Source organism: Cygnus olor, chromosome 13 (assembly GCF_009769625.2).
Source record: "Cygnus olor isolate bCygOlo1 chromosome 13, bCygOlo1.pri.v2, whole genome shotgun sequence".
Taxonomy (NCBI): Eukaryota; Metazoa; Chordata; class Aves; order Anseriformes; family Anatidae; genus Cygnus; species Cygnus olor.
In genome coordinates this window covers 12,038,657-12,051,019 of record NC_049181.1, presented here as the reverse complement: position 1 = coordinate 12,051,019, position 12,363 = coordinate 12,038,657, and the positions used below count along the sequence as shown (strand labels likewise).

The following is a 12,363-nucleotide window of genomic DNA, read 5'->3' as shown; positions in this document are numbered from 1 at the left end:
TACCAAATAAATTCTTATCATTTTTTAAGTGTCAGGTTAATACCCTGTTTGCTGGAAAAAAGAAAAAAAAAAAGTTATTATTTTTCTATTAATGTACACCAAGCTCTCTAAATGGCAAATAAATGGATGTCAAATATATTTTGCCTTATTTGTCAAAGACACATATTCTACCTAGGAATCATATGAAATTATGAAGTCAGATTTTCCAACAAGAAATAAATATACAGGCAATTTATCAGTCCCCACAGGAAATTAGTCACAATATTACTTGTATTTTTCTTATGTATTGTTAATAATCATGCATATTAAAACATTTATGTTATAATTCATGAGATTTAGACACTAAAGAAATTCTGAAAATGGATATACAATTTTAGAAGCTCATAAATATACATGACTAAACCCCCATAAATAGCAACATATCTATCCAGCTAAGAAATGTGCTACTTTAGTGTTTTTATAATCATGCACTAAAATGAGATGAGGCATCTACCAGTAGTTGTTGGAAAACTGGATGCACACATACCCTTGAATATCAGAAACAATGGCCAATGGCCAACTAGTGGCGCTGGATTCAAAGCCTCTTAAAATCAGTGGAATGAGCCAAACTTCAAAATGCTCAGATTAGTTCTTCTGTGATGTTTTAGAAAAGAAAGATTATATATATAATAATAATGAGAAAATAATGAGAAAAATCAGGTATTGGAGTGTTACTATGAAAAGCCACTCAAATTACAAGGTTGGATTCACTTTGAATTGCTGTCTTATAGAACTCACCTCATGTATACAGCTGTGTATAAACAGGCTTGAACATACTGAAGGCTTCTTTGTAATTTAAGGTAGTTCTTCCCGATATAAACTAAGAAAAGTTAGCAAAGATTTTAGAGATTTCATAAGAAAATCATAAGTGTTCCTTCATCCCAAAATATTGCAATTCTGGTGGATTTCTTTAATGAGGCTTTTTAGCATCTTCAATGTTATAATTTTAAGAAGTGATTTCACAATGAAATGGGATGTTTTTTTTTTTCCTAAAAAAAAGATCATGCAGAATTTCCAAAACAGTATCTCCCTGAAGAAAAATATGCTGCAGAAAATTTCTCAAAAGCTCAACTAGAGAACCCTTTATAGATACTATTTAGTAAGCTTACAAAAATTACTTGAAAATTACATATTCTCCACCTATGCATTATTTTTACCTTATTTATGTATGTCATGTTAAGACTAACTGAAGGTGTCTGTCAAAAAGAAGTAGAGTTCTGTGTCCGGCTGTTTCAGTCAACACAGTCAGGAGCAAGCCTGTGCTACCTGAGTGACCTGATTTCTGTCTGAGACCTGAGACACCTCAGTCACTGTAGCCATCATCAGAATAATAGAACATGCATAGTGAGTTCACTGAACCTGGAGGTACCCACGAGTAAACCTTCATATACAGTGCTTTAGATACCAGCTCCTTTTATTTTTCCTTATGAGAATAAAACAGGCGCTTATTATTATTAATGTCTTTTTAAATTAAACAAGAACATACTAACAATTTTATCACTTTATTTTCCTTGTTTATGTATGTATTCACATATGTCACACACAAAAAAAGTAATCTATCAGTCATGCAACAATGGAAACTTTATCAGCAGTGGAATCTCAACAGAAAATAGCTTTCTTCTTCTTCTTTCTTTTGAAAGTGCAAATTCTTGTATTGTGTTGCCCTGCTAGCACATATCCTTTTGCTTTTCTATGCCTTTTATATAAGATACACTCCTGTTCAGTGCAGAGTTCTGTTCACAGTACACAATGAATGCTTATGAGGGCAAAAGTGAGCAACGTGACCCTACGGCACATCGTATAAACTGAACCAAAGAGGCACACAGTTGAAAAACAGTAGGAGGCAGCAATGCAACCTTAGCAGTCCCTACTCATGCTATTCTAGTTTCTAGTTCTTGTGTGATGTTTATTGCTCCTAAATTCTATCTTTGTTGATTTCTGCTTGTAGGTTGGTATAGGTTTATTGCCTGGCATATCTCTGACACCAGTCACAGGAACAGCTCTATGCAGACAGAAGGTTTTTTTTTCAGGGAAGACAGAAGCCTCTTCAAAGTAATGACTTCGAATCCTTGGTTCTAGTGAAATTCCTAGTAGGAGTGCACTGATCTCCTCACTACAGCTAGGACTTCAACCAACCACCATGAGTCATTGTAAAATTCTGTACTTGGTAGACAAGTAATTTAATCAATAATGGATCTTCAAGTTAATATGCACAATAACATTGCTGATCGGGGGCTCCTGCAACTCCTCCTGTGTTATCTGTACATTTCTACCCTTAGAGAACTGGTTCAAGCATGCATGTAGCTAAATGATAAACCAGGCCGAGGAAATGATCCATCTGAAAAGTGACTCAGAAAAACGGCAACAACATCAACAAAACTATCAAAGGTTACAATGAGGAGGATGCCTACTTCTGCCAGTAGAGGTAAGGAATTAGGCTGGAGAGGGAAATAAGTGGTGCCACATCACAGCTTCAGCAGATTGGAAGATTGCAGTGCTGTTCCTTACCTTATACCATTTCTTCCACATTTTACTTCTCTTTTTACTTCATGATCTAACAGGTGCATCTTCCAGAATTTCTGTCTGTAGAAATGACAATTAAGGACAATTAAGAAAACATGTAAGAAAATAATCAAACTGTGAGCTTGTATTTCACAACAACTCACTGTTCTTAGAGCTGTACGTTCTTTAGAATCTCTTCTTGATGAGGTACAACGTTAGAACGCACAGCAAATATTTATTATCTTGCAAAAATGTTCAAGCTAAAACTAGGACCTTATAAAAGTCTTAGAAAAATCCTGCAAGGCACTGAAAAATGTTCTGAGCACTCTGACTCTAAGGTCATGCAGCCAGCGTGCTGGAAGACTTTGGTTTCAGTCTCTCTTCTAAATTAGGCAACACAGAAAGCTGGACCTGCACTTTCTACAAGCCAGGTAAGTGCCCTAAACATTGTTCTCCCAGCTGCCTGGGGAAAGGATGGGCCTTGCTGTTTTGTGCATTGTTCTCCAATAGAAAACTTTGGTGAAACTCGTATATCACCACAAGAGCTTTTCAGTTTAAATGAATCTTTGCTTTCTGATGAATCCTTTCTTTTTTTGCCACTAAGTCAGGGAGATAAAAAGAGATACCACCTTGTTCTGAAAAACATGAGACATTTATTGTTCAGGCTTGACAAAGCCTGGCTTAGATGGAAGGTGGAAAAAAATGAACAACTGAAGTGTTTTTACATTTCACAAGGAAAAAGGAGTTTATTCGCCAGACCAGCATCATCCTCTGCTCTATTTTGGTGGAGCCAAGAAAAGTATAATAATAAAGGAAATGGAGGGGACAGATGAGAACTCTTCTTATTCTGGTTTTGAAGCAGAGATAGGAAGCTTATGAGGGACTTACAAGATGCAAGGTTTCTACCCATACTGCTACACACAGATCAGCTCAGTGAGGAAACATGGCCTGTATGACAGAAAATAACATAGCTTCAGACAGCCAGGGTTTGCGCGGAAAAATGGAAGAAGAGATTGAAGAGGAACTGCGAAGTATGCAGAGAAAAAAGGTGGATGAAAGTCAAGGCTGGTAACAGAGGTTCCATCACAGTCATTCCATATATCCCTCATAGGAGTCATGGGCAGTGAGCTTGCATGGGGAGGACTGACAGTATTGCACTAAGGCCTTGGATGATTTGAGTCTTGCCATGTTTGAAATTTGCCATGATGGCTGGTAACCCTTTTGACTAATGCCTCCTCCGACAGTGTTTGATGAGACTCTTGGGAGGGATATCTTCTCTAGGTCCTGTGTTCTTGTAAGTCCATGGTGCAATCTAGCTCATGGGTGCTTCTCCTGAATGGTCAAATCAAGGATAACATCACATTTGCCATTCTGAGGAAATGTTTAATGGTTCCCTGAGGCTCTCGGATTAAGTATCTTGAAGGCTAAAATGTATCTGCAGTCTGACTGTTATTTCTGAAGGAGTGACAGACAGCGAGGGATCATACAGTTGAATTTTGGAGGAGCATATAGAAAAAAAAATAATAACAGAAGCAGAAGTAGTAGCAGGAACTGTTACTACGTGGCACTTAGAAATGACCCTTCATATCAACAGTCTGACTAATGCATGAGTCATTACTCATATTAAAAATAATTGCTTGGATAAAAACAAGTTGCATGGAACTTTAGTAACACATGTATACGATTTTTTCTGTACAAACTAGAAATCACTTATGTCATTAAACCTTATAAATTATTGACCTTTTGACCAAAAAGTGGACATAATACATTACCCAGTGGTATACTTCAACCACTATTTTATAGCTGTGACCAAATTTAGATCTTGTGTATAGATTTGCTCTTCTACTAATGTATCTTAATATTACAATCAATTCCTCAGAAAAGGCAGTTCAGAGACTTCTGCAAACACCCAGCTGAATTAAATCTTAGTAGTTCTAACCTCAGAGCTTAATTGATTACAGTGAAGATTAAAGCAGACATATTTCAACTCCAAGATTTATTGGTTACTATACCAGAGATAGGTTTCTATCACACTAGGGTCAATAAAGACTTTCTACGCTTGCAAATAGCAAGGAAATACAATATAATTGCACTTCAGAGTTAGATGAATATCAACAAGAAAGAACTGTGGATATGTGTAGCTAGCGGAAAAGGTGTTACAGGTTTAAAAATTGAAAAATGAATTGAAAGCACTACAGAAAAATGATTCTTGATCTATAAATTGTTTCTGATTTTGAGCAAGCATGATGCACACAAATGGGTGAGATGTAGTATCTCATAGCAGAACTTAAATTACTTTGTTGTTGAGTTACTGCTTAAAATACCATTCCATTTAAATATTAAACAATATAATAACTTGGTACATTATAAATAATAAGGATGACTTTTAGAAACCAGAGAAATATTTAGAGGCTTTATGCCACCTGAACCTTACCGCAATGCATTAGCAACCAAGAATTAACCTTAATCAGCTCAGCAAAAGCTTTCAGGAAAAGCCTACCTGAAAGGAGTTTTGCAGAAGCAGATGATAAAATTATTTCTTTGCCAGTCTTTCAGTGGCTAACAGTGGCTTCATCTGCTTCTTGGATCTTTGCAGAAAGTGACTGTTTGAGAAACATTTCTATATACAATTTGAGAATTATTATCTGTGTTTTGAATATATCAGTGTTCATACACAATAAACACTGCCAATAGGGCTACATTGGCCGTTTCCCAATGAAGATATCCCCTACAGAAGATAAAAAATACTTAAGTGCCCATCTAGTCGAAAACAAACTAGGATGACAAGCTGGATGAAATTTAAGGATGTCACATTGTCTGAAATCACACAAGAACAAAATATATGAAAAAAAAAAAAAAAAGAAGAAGCTATAGAAATGAGTATTTTAAAGTAAATGCAGGACTGATACAAGACTGATACAATCTCAGTAAAAAGACCCCAGGAGAAAATGGTTCCCAAAGAAAGCAGCCACAGCTAGTCCCTAATAGAGAACAGTCATGTCCAGGACGGGAACATTCTGTCCAAATAATATTTAAATGATGAGAAAACTGGCTCAGAAAGTTGTATGCAAGTCTGTTTATAGTGTTTCACCCATCTTCCTATTTTTCTTGAATTAATTAACATGAAGAACAGTCTTTTTTTTTTTTTTTAATATATATATATATTTTTTAGCCAAATACAGTGTGACAAACCTGTCAGGTCTCACAGAAAGTGATGAGATTAGGTGCAACTATGTAAACTTTTTCTCTGAGATCACCACTGGCAGCTATTTTTTACCTTTGCCAGAGATTTAAATTCCAATGCATGATATTTAATGTAAAATTCTTAAAATTCATACATCTTTTTCTCCTGCACTTTTTGTTTTGTTTAGAGTCTTGCTTTAAGCATGTGAAACCTCCTTTTACTGTTGTGCTGTTAAAACTGTTCTTTCATAGCTATTGCCTACCTATAGTGCAAAAACAAAGGTTAGCGACTCTGATTACAGTTTTTATAGTCACAGGATTCCAATAATAAAAAACCACAGTCCCTGTCCAAAAGCATTATAAAGTGAGTGAATGATTACAATCTAAATATAAACCAGGGCTTCCATGGTAATTGCTAATGTTTTCTAAATTAGATTCACACAAGCATATACTTTGTAGGTAGTGTTGAACTCTCTCATAGGAGTGCATCCACCAGAAAACAGAACAGCTCAGAAGATGTGAATGATTCACATGCATCATCAGGAACAACAAGATCCCAATGCATTTAGTCATATTTCACTGCCTGTTACATAATTAATTTAATTTATTTGCTATACTCTCAATCCACTTCCCTATTAGTACCAAAAGAACTGAGGCTTGAAAGTCATTGCTGTATGCTATCTAGTGGTAGATCTAGGTTCCGATGGATTTAGGAATACATCATGACAGTAAAATATGCAGAGACATGATGTGGTGGGAATTATTTCAGCTAGCTGTGACCACACACCTTTTTGCACCAGTTACTCTGGCTCCCTCTTTAGTCAATGAGTCTCTCCAAGGAGAGGAAGAAATGCCCTCTGGCATTGATTGTGTGTTGGTTTTGGATCCTTTAAGTCCCTCTAATTCCCTTTGGCTGAACATGCTGAATGAAAGTCACACCAGGCACAGAGCCTCTAGTAAAATTTAGGACATTGGAGTCTGGGTCCAAAGGCTTTCATTTACTAGAATCAACCTTATAGACCAGAAATAGTTTTGGAATGGAGCTCAAGCAAATTTCATTTTATTTTAGTAATTTTAGTTGCTAATAATATCACATGTTCAGTTCATTATCAAATATTGCAGTGGGACAACAAAGACTGGGCCTTTGTCAATCTGAATGTGTTATTGCCAAACTAATAACAACACCCGCCCACTGTCTGGTTTATTTTTTTAGTAATAAACTACATTATATTACTTGGACATGCACCTTAACTTTAAAAACCGTTACAAACTGCACGGTGGCACAGAAAATATGCTTATTTAAATCACAAGTGACACTAAGCAGGGAGGGGCTGCAAGCACATTGGAGGACAGGTTTACAATTCAAAATGATTTTGATGCATTGAGAAAATATTCCATGAAAAAAAAACACTAAGATGCCATTCAAAAAGACAGACGTTTGACCCTTGGGCAGGAAAACCAAACTACAAACATACTGGATAAGGAATAATTCACTAGACAACAGTCATACTGTAAGGAATCTACGAACTGTAATGTTTCACAGACTGAAACAATAATTCCAAGCTAGTGAAAAAAAATAAAATAAAATGATAAGGTTAAAAGGAGATGCCTAAGTCGGAATATTTTCTATTGGATATGGGACAAAATCCTCCCACTTCACAGGCTGAGACCACAGTATCAGCTGTTGTTCATTTTGAGAACTATACTTCAGGAAAGGTAAGGATAATGGTATGCAGTGTAATTGTCTTATTCCTCAATACGTATATTTCTTTTATTTCAAAGATGTCCAGAATGTGTGTTTTTTTATTTTTTTCTACAAAATGCCATTGCTAACTATATTTCTGAATATTAGAAAAAAAATCACCTTCTGAATTACTGTTTCATATTTAATACAAAAGTGACCAAAAAAAAAATCTTCTGTCACATCATCCTGGAATTTATTATTGTTTTTAATCAAACTTGAAATAACTGTTACTGCTATATCCATTCTATGCATAAAATAACATTAAAAATGCATGTGAAAATAGTGAAATACTTCATTCCAATTGCTGACCTGAAAGGAAATTTTTAATTTTATCCAGACATTAGCTGAGCTGGCCTATCTGAGTCACTTTTTTGTCCAGAGGGAACCACAAAACCATGTCCCTCTTTGGCCAGCTTTCAGTTCCCATTACTTATTGTTGGCTCAAACAGACAAAAGCTAAGGTCGATCAGAAATAAATTATTTCCTGACAGTGAATTTTACTGACATAGATTTTTCTTTTGCAGAAACTCTGAAGTTAGAAGAAAACCAGTTTAGTGCTGAGAAAGCATATGAAATGAAACCACAGATCTTTGGATTTTTCTCTTCGAGGAAAAAAAATCTTCCATCATGACTAATGTTACTTACCGTCTTCCAGAGCTAGAGGTCTATCTTTAAATCCTCATGCATGCAGACTCTCCCACATGAAGCTCAGATAAACCAACAATGCTAGAGAATCTTTTTTTTCAAAAAAGATCCTATTCTTTATCATCTCTTCATCACCCTGCTGACTCATTAAAGCAGAAAAGGTCACACTATGAATTTGACTCTGAATATAACAATAGTTTTTGGAGACTTCCAATCTTTTTTCCAGTAAGATTCAGATTTTGCAGCTTGACTGTGAAGGAGAGCTCTACCACTGACTTTCAAAGGTACATTTGCAGATCAGCTTATTATAATTTGCACTGCATTATTAATGCTGAGATGACTGATTAATTCAAAACGTGTGTGCTGGTTCTATCAGAGCATACTGTGCTCTACAGACCAAATGAAATCGGAGCAGATTGGGAGGGGCAGAACTTGAACAACTTCTTTGCTGACCCCTGCAGGCACAAGCTGATTCTGTCAGTTTTTACTTTTGACTACATCTGGTTTGTACACTTCTTGCACAACACAGAGCTCAGGAGGAAATTAAATATGGCCTAAATCTACATTTTAATACAATTCTAATGCACTGCACTATTCCTAGTAATAATCTCCCCCCCACAGAAAGAACTGATGCATGTTATCAAGCATGAATATATTTAATGATTTGAAATGAAATGAGTTCATTAAAATATTCGTTCACCTCAAAATAGTGTTAAGCCAGAGGAACAGAGAGGAAATCATTTTGCCAGGTTTTTCAAACAGAATGATAGAAATTAAGGCATCTAATGTAAATTCTGATATTCACATTTCACTTTTCAAAAATTAAAGAAATGTTTCTTTTTCTTTACATTTTGATTAATCCACCCTTTTAGGGTGTATCTATATCATTTGTACTTATCATAATGAAGATTTATGTTTCCCAAACTTCATGTTGGCTGGGCTTCTTCCCTGGCATCCTCTTCCTGCACTGTTTGCCACCTCTTCCAGCCCTTCTGGGCTGCCTCCCAGCCTCCTCATCCCTGGGGGACTTGCTGCTGCTCTCTTCCTCCAACTCCTGAGCCACCCCACTTATTTGCTTCTTTAAATTCATGCCCCTATTTCTGCAGGGAGCAGAGACAATAGTGCTTAATTTTTCTTAGGTGTAGTAATAGGCAAAAACAGACCTTTGCTTTTGTCTCCATATTGATATATCCAGATATATTTTCCAGATATATCTCCACATATATCTTCCAAGACTCCTACTGTTCCTTTCTCCACTTTCACATTGCATTTCCTCCCTACTCCTCCCCCTCATTGTGTTTAGCTCTGGTTCAGCTCATCACACCTGCCTCTCACGTACCTTGGGACAGCGCACCCATCTGAGCCCACTGCTGGACTCCCTGTTCTGTCCCAGTGCACTCTGCACAGTTACCACTACTTAGCACCCCTCCCTAGCAAGCAGCTACATCCACTGGGGAGAGCTCAGTAATCATCATCCTTTGATGATATTACCGTGAGGCCTTCATCTTCTGCTGCATCTATTCTATGCAAATTGCAAGTAGATGGATCAAAGTAAACAACTGAACATTTGCCAATTTTTTTTGAGTTGTAAAAGGTCATGAGATCTTTTTCATGGAAACTCCTACCTGTAATTTAGAGTGGCAGCTAAAAACCAACCAACAAAACCAACAAAAAATGACTGACGTACTCAGCTTGTTTTGGAAATCAGATATATAGTTTTACCAGAGGGAAGAACTAGTGTGAATTCCTACTGATATATAAATATTTCCTCTGGGAAAATACATAAAGCCATGTTATTTTTACAACAAGAGGTATAAAATCTTAAAGAATGAAAAAAACTTTTTTTTTTTCTGTAAGAATTTATATGTTGAAACTGTTTACATCATGAAACTTGGTACCTTTCTGAAGCAGATGAGTAATGAAATACAAGTGACTGTGATTCCTTTCTTCTTAAGTGATCACAGAACATTTCTTCAATGCAAACAGACCTCCGAGAAGTTGGATTTGAAGAGCATTAGTGCAATACAAACAAGAACACATTTTTAAGACAAGTGTGCGTGAGATAAATGGGCAATGGCCTCATCAGCTTCTTGAAACTTGGACTGTTATTTCTCAGACACTTACTCTTTCAATATAAATCACAATTCAGGATAAATCACAACACAAGATAACAAGAGTTTAGTATAATTATTGGTATTATCTGTATGTCAGCAAAGTCTGGGCTGCTACTCCATATGAACTAAATTTATTGGGGAAAAAAGTCCATGTAACTATCTAAACACAGTATGTAACTGAAGAACAAATGTTGCCTTGAAGTACAACTGAAACAGATGATGGATACAAATACTAGCCATTTGATAAAAATATTGTAACTTTAAATATTTTTAGAATCAATTTTTCCTGTAGCAAAAAAATAAGATAAAAATATTTTTTATAAATTAACCTGTGATTACATCTCAGAAAAATGAAGTTTTCATGTTTCCTCAGGTATACCTCCACGTGGGAGAGGAGGACCAGTCAGATCTCAGCTTTCAGTTGGCATTTTCTACCTGATTATTGTACTTCCTTCCTTCAACATAGCATTGGCCTAGACACCACATTCAAGGCAAATATAAAATTATAGCAAATGAAAACTTCAGTTACTATACTTGGATCCATCCTCACATGAAGAAAAAATGAGAATTCAAAGCTCACAAATCAGTCAGTGCCTGAGTCTCTTTGACTGAGGGCAAGATTTCTTGATTTAAGCAAAAAAACAAAGGTGAATAAATGTATGGGCTACCTGTAAATCCAAAAGGTATTCATACTGAATTAAAGCTATGAAAAGGAAAATTACTTCTGAAACTCGGGAAATATTTTAATTATGTGTTCCGTTAAACAAGGACAAGCATACCCATGAAAGCAGCGTTAAGTTATATTTTCTTAACTGGGTGGGCAAACTAATTTTAAGTATCCCTTAGTGCTTAATTTCGTCTTGGCTATAATACAGGAATGGTATTTTGCTTCCAATTGTTTCTATAATTCTAAGATGAACTTAAAAATTACTCAACTTTCATCACTCCTGTCCCAATTAGCACTTTTCTATCATGCAACTTACAACTTATTCTTCAACATCAGATACTAAAACTGAATATATCACATACTACATTCTCATTCCTTGGTGTTTCATGTGAGTTTTTCTTTGTCAAATCTGTCTTTTTGTCAAGTACTTTTTACAAAAAATACCTGCTCTGATTTTTCCAATGTGAAACAACTTGCAGGCATGCAATAGACAGCAGGAAGATATGCACACAGCTGAAAGTGCTTTTTAGAACCATTAGATACCTAATGGCATCCTTATGAGCTTAAAACCAGAAAAACAGAGCTCAAATGTCTTCTCCAAACTTTATAGTGACATCTAAAAAAAATGTAATTTCCTTCTTCAGAAATGTCTTTATTTTTCTAAGCAGTATTGCACTTTCCAGATCTATTAGCTACTGGACATGGATAAATAAATAAATAAATAAATTTAAAATAAGGTGAACACTGTAAACTTTCACTAGGTAATTACCACTTGTCCATCCTCCTCCTCTGTCATTACTGCCATGGTTCTTAGTCCTGGTCTATGGCAATGAACTGAAAACATCCTCTTAAAGGACCATGGCTTGATCTACAAGGACAAATCAACAGATAAATGCTTTCAGAAATTCTGTTTAGTGTGTTCTCTGGGAATATTTCTATCGTCTTATTTTTTATATTTGCATTTCTCTAATTGTTCAATTTTAACGTCCTCTCTAAGCGTATCATTCATTATTGCGTAGCTCTTCACCTTATGAAAAAAGAACAAGTTTCCAGTCAAGTAGACTCTTACAAAAACAGACCAAAAAAAAAAAAAAAAAAAAGGAAAATTACAAAACAATGTTAGATAAAATAATACAGTTCTGTGAGAACAAACTATGTATTCTTTGTCCTTGTAAATAGCTGCAGTCTCCTTAGGATATTTCCCTTTGTGCCTATTCACTCATACAGATGTAACACATTCAGTTTCTCTATCAAAACATTTAATTTTTTTTTTTTTTTAATCTAGCTCCTTAATTAAAGGAGTTGGGAAAAGAGGTGGAGAGAATAACTTATCTAGTTCACTGTTTTTTTCCTGCAGGGCAGGTAAAGAACAGCCTGTTTTTCTGTAGATTACAGTCATCAAAAGTTATGTACATCAGTAGTAAATACATTGAGGTTCCCTGTCTATATTTACATCAAAATTGCTACAG

The 12,363-nt window shown here is 35.6% G+C and overlaps 1 long non-coding RNA gene across 1 annotated transcript in view; it reads left to right on the top strand.

Moving 5' to 3' along the window:
- The window catches only part of LOC121077415, an 80,141-nt gene extending 69,360 nt beyond the window's left edge, over positions 1–10,781 (top strand). The window contains exons 3-5 of the long non-coding RNA XR_005824021.1: positions 2,319–2,464; positions 7,993–8,397; positions 10,601–10,781. This is a non-coding gene — a long non-coding RNA (uncharacterized LOC121077415). The remainder of the gene's footprint in view (positions 1–2,318; positions 2,465–7,992; positions 8,398–10,600) is intronic.
- The last annotated feature ends 1,582 nt before the right edge of the window (positions 10,782–12,363 follow it).